This window comes from Nematolebias whitei, chromosome 16 (genome assembly GCF_014905685.2).
Source record: "Nematolebias whitei isolate Nwh7 chromosome 16, NemWhi1, whole genome shotgun sequence".
NCBI lineage: Eukaryota > Metazoa > Chordata > Actinopteri > Cyprinodontiformes > Rivulidae > Nematolebias > Nematolebias whitei.
In genome coordinates, this window is record NC_056513.1 from 39,065,720 (window position 1) to 39,070,254 (window position 4,535).

The 4,535-nt window shown below is 49.2% G+C and overlaps 1 protein-coding gene across 1 annotated transcript in view; it reads right to left on the bottom strand.

Annotated features, from left to right (window-relative positions):
* LOC119422511 (4-hydroxy-2-oxoglutarate aldolase, mitochondrial-like) overlaps nucleotides 1-4,535 on the bottom strand; it is a 107,517-nt gene that overhangs the window by 66,327 nt on the left and 36,655 nt on the right. The window lies entirely within an intron of this gene.

Consider the following 4,535-nt stretch of genomic DNA (forward strand, 5'->3'; position numbering starts at 1 on the left):
ACCTTTATCTTTTAGTTGCAAGCCTGTTGGACTCCGTTCCAGTGGACGTTAACATCAGTTCTACTTCTACTGGCAGCCCGCCACTTCAACACTACCCAATCACGAACTACCAATCAGAAGATCGGAACCAGCCCAGAACCGGACCTACTCCAGGGTTTTACTTTATTTCACAATAAATCTTTTAACCCTCTCAGTGGTTGTTGTTGTTGTTTGCGATCCGGCCTCTGGTTCATGACAGTAGAATCTGGCCATTATGGATCCAACACCAACCCGAGAGTGGTGCTCTAAGGTAGAAGGGGCTGTTAGTAAACTTGAGAAAGGGCTTCAGGAAATGGTTGTTTCTCTTCAAGCTTTGTCCCAACAGTCAAACCAAGTCATCAACCAAACCCTGTTGACTCCTGCACCAAGAGAACCACGGTTAGCCCCCCCCTGAACATTTCAGAGGTGAGCCTGAGCAATGTCGACCATTTTTGACTCAGTGTGACATTCAATTTCAATTGCAACCTTCATGTTTTCCCACTGAGCATGCTAAAGTAGCTTATGCTGTCTCACTTCTCGCTGGAAGAGCCAAGACGTGGGGCACTTCTGAATGGTTAAAAGGTGGCGTGGTATGTCGTAATTTTTCTGAATTTTCCAAAGAGTTGTGTCGGGTTTTTGACCCCATCCTCCCTGAGAGAGAGGCAGCCCGAAGAATTTTTGATATTAAACAAGGCAAGGATTCTGTAACCAAATACATCATTCACTTTCACTCTGTTTCAGCAGACAGTCATTGGGATGAACACGCACTCACTGACGCCTTCTTCAGGGGGCTTAATGAAGATGTTAAGGATGTGCTGGCAACAATGGACTATCCCTCATCCCTACGCCAGCTGGAGGAGGTGGCCACCCGTGTTGACCTTCGCCTGCGTGAGCGTGAGCGTGACCGTGAACAGAGTCGAGGCAAGGCCACAGCCATGTCCAGAACCAGACATCACCTTGTGGATCATGAACCTAAAACGGAACAAACCAAGAGCCCTCAGGATCCTCTGTATGCTACGGAACCCATGCAACTAGGAAGAAGTCGTCTGACCACCCAGGAACGAGAACGTCGGAGGAGGTACTATCTCTGCTTTTATTGTGGTCAAGGCGGTCATGATTGTCATCATTGTCCAGTAAAAGACCAGGCTCAGCAGGAGAAGAGAGGCTCCTGCTGAGTCTTAGTCATAAGATCAAGTCCTCTCCACCTATCATGTCCAAGGTCAAGTTCATAATAAAGGGTGGTCAACCCGTCATCGTCTCAGCTTTTATTGATTCAGGGGCCGACACGGAATTCATTGATAAAACCTTTGCCAAATCCATAGATCTGACCATTGTTCCATCACCTAACAACCATAAGGTCCTTGCTTTAGATGGTCATCCTTTAAGTCAATCTAGTCTTGAAACTGTTCCAGTCACCATGGTGTCGGCCAACAACCATTCGGAACTGATCAGATTCATTGTTATTGATTCACCCCAACTCCCAGTGGTTTTAGGTTCCACTTGGTTACGCAAACACAACCCCCAAATCGATTGGAGGAACCAAGAGATTGTAGGATGGGCTAATGAGTGTTATTCTACATGTATTCAGAGCCAACCCAGTTCACCAGCCCTTGTCACAGCCAATGAGGAGACCTATCCTAATCTAAGTCAGGTACCTAAAGAATACCATGATTTGAAAGAGGTCTTTAATAAATCAAAAGCTACGTCCCTTCCGCCACATCGTCCATACGATTGTGGTATTGACCTGATCCCAGGTTCTACCCCCCCTCGGGGTAGATTATATTCTTTGTCTGGTCCCGAGCAAGAGTCCATGAGGAAATATATAACAGAGTCCCTCCAAGCTGGTATCATTAGACCTTCAGCATCCCCCGCTGGTGCAGGTTTTTTCTTTGTAGGGAAGAAAGATGGGTCACTTCGTCCATGCATTGACTATAGAGAACTTAACAAAATAACCATAAAGAACAAGTATCCTCTGCCCCTCATGAACTCTGCTTTTGATATAATCCAAAATGCTAAGATATTCACCAAACTGGATCTTCGCAACGCTTACCATTTGGTCAGGATACGGCGGGGAGATGAATGGAAGACGGCTTTTAATACCGCAGATGGCCATTATGAATATCTTGTTATGCCATTCGGCCTCACCAACGCTCCTGCCGTTTTCCAAGCCCTGGTTAATGATGTCCTTCGTGACATTAACATTTACGCTTTTGTTTACCTTGATGACATACTTATCTTTTCACAAGATAGCATTTCTCACCGTCGCCATGTCAGAGCTGTCTTAACCCGCCTTTTACAGAACAACTTGTTTGTCAAGGCAGAGAAGTGTGCTTTCCACCAAGTGTCCACCTCATTCCTTGGGTTCAACATTTCTCCAGGTCAAGTATCCATGGAACCCGGGAAGGTATCAGCGGTGGTGGATTGGCCCAAGCCCAAGGATCGTAAACAGCTGCAAAGGTTTCTCGGTTTTGCAAATTTTTATAGGAGGTTCATTAAGAACTACAGTTCAGTTGCAGCTCCTCTTCATTTTCTCACCTCATCTAAGACCAAGTTCATCTGGGACTCCGTTGCCAACCAATCATTCCAGAAGCTCAAAACATTGTTTTCCTCTGCTCCAATCTTGCACTCTCCAGACCCCGAGAAACAATTCATTGTGGAGGTCGATGCATCCAGCACCGGGGTGGGCGCCATCCTCAGTCAGCGCAGCACAGATGGTAAGATCCACCCCTGTGCTTACTTCTCCAGGGCACTCTCTCCCGCTGAGAGAAACTACGACGTGGGAGACCGTGAGCTTTTGGCAGTCAAGATGGCCCTGGAGGAATGGAGGCACTGGCTGGAAGGTGCGAAGAAGTCCTTTTTGGTATGGACCGACCATAAAAACCTGGAGTACCTTCGCACAGCAAAGAGACTCAATCCCCGTCAGGCCAGGTGGGCTATGTTTTTCTCTCGGTTCAGTTTCACCCTCTCTTACAGACCCGGGCCCAAGAATGCCAAGCCGGATGCCCTGTCCCGGGTCTTTGAGGTCAAGGAAGGGCCCTCAGAAGAGGTCGAGTTCATCCTGCCTGAGACCGTACGTCTTTCTTTGACTCAATTAGAACTCGATCTCCAACAAGTCCAACTCTCCGAGCCACGTCCACCCACCTGTCCTAGGGGGCGCCTGTTTGTCCCCAATCAAAAGGTAAAAGAGGTTCTTGAATTATGCCATTCATCAAAGTTGTTCTGTCACCCAGGAATCACCAAGACCCTCCAACTCATTCGCGCCCGATTCTGGTGGGCTACGCTTACGGAGGACACCAAGCACTTTGTCAAGTCATGTCCCGAATGCAATCGTGCCAAGTCTTCCAATCGCCCACCTGCCGGGCTGCTACGACCACTGCCAATTCCTTCACGCCCATGGTCACATGGTGACTGGATTACCCCCTTCTGAAGGTAATTCAGTTTTATTGACCATTGTGGACCGTTTTTCTAAAATGGTCCACCTGGTTCCTCTCCCCAAGTTACCTTCTTCCAAGGAGCTCAGCGTTATCATGGCCAAGGAGGTTTTCAGGCTCCATGGGCTCCCCCAGAACATTGTGTCTGACCGAGGTCCCCAATTCATTTCCAAGTTCTGGAGGGAGTTTTGCAACCTGCTAGGGATCTCGGTCAGCCTCTCGTCAGGTTTTCATCCCCAAACGGATGGACAATCTGAGCGTACCAACCAGGAGGTGGAGACCAAGCTTCGGCTCCTCTGCGAGGGGGACCCGAGGAAATGGACGTCCAACCTCCCTTGGATTGAACAAGCAATCAACTCTCTTCCATCCTCTACATCAGGTATTTCACCCTTTCATGTTGTCTTTGGATTCCAACCCCCTGTTTTTTCAGTCCAGGGGAGAGAAGCTCGGGTTCCCTCTGCACGACTCGCAATTTTACGTTGCCAGCGAGTCTGGAGAAAAGCCAGGAGAGCCCTAATTTTGGCCACCAAAAGGTACGTTCGGGGGGCTAACCGCAGGAGAACGCCTCAACCATTGTACAAGGTGGGCCAGAAAGCGTGGCTCTCCACCAAGGACCTTCCTCTCCGTGTGGAATCTAAGAAACTAGCACCACGTTTCATTGGTCCTTTTCTGATTACCAAAATAATCAATCCTGTCTCTGTTCGCTTACAGTTACCCAGGTCCATGCGCATTCATCCAACGTTTCATGTCTCAAGACTCAAGCCATTTGTCCTGCCACGTTTTCGACCCACCACCGACCTCCCACCACCCGCCCGACTCATTCAGGGGAGCCCAGCCTACACGGTCCGACGCCTTCTTCGATCCAGAAGGTGGGGGAGAGGACTCCAGTATCTGGTAGACTGGCAGGGGTACGGCCTGGAGGAACGTTCCTGGGTGCCCTCACGCAATATTCTGGACAAAACCCTCATTAGAGACTTTCATCGACTGAACCCTCTCCAGCCTGGTGGTCCTTCAGGAGCCGGACCTTGAGGGGGGGTTCTGTCATAGCTCTGCTCTCTGTCAGCTCCTCTGTCATGCTGCACACTC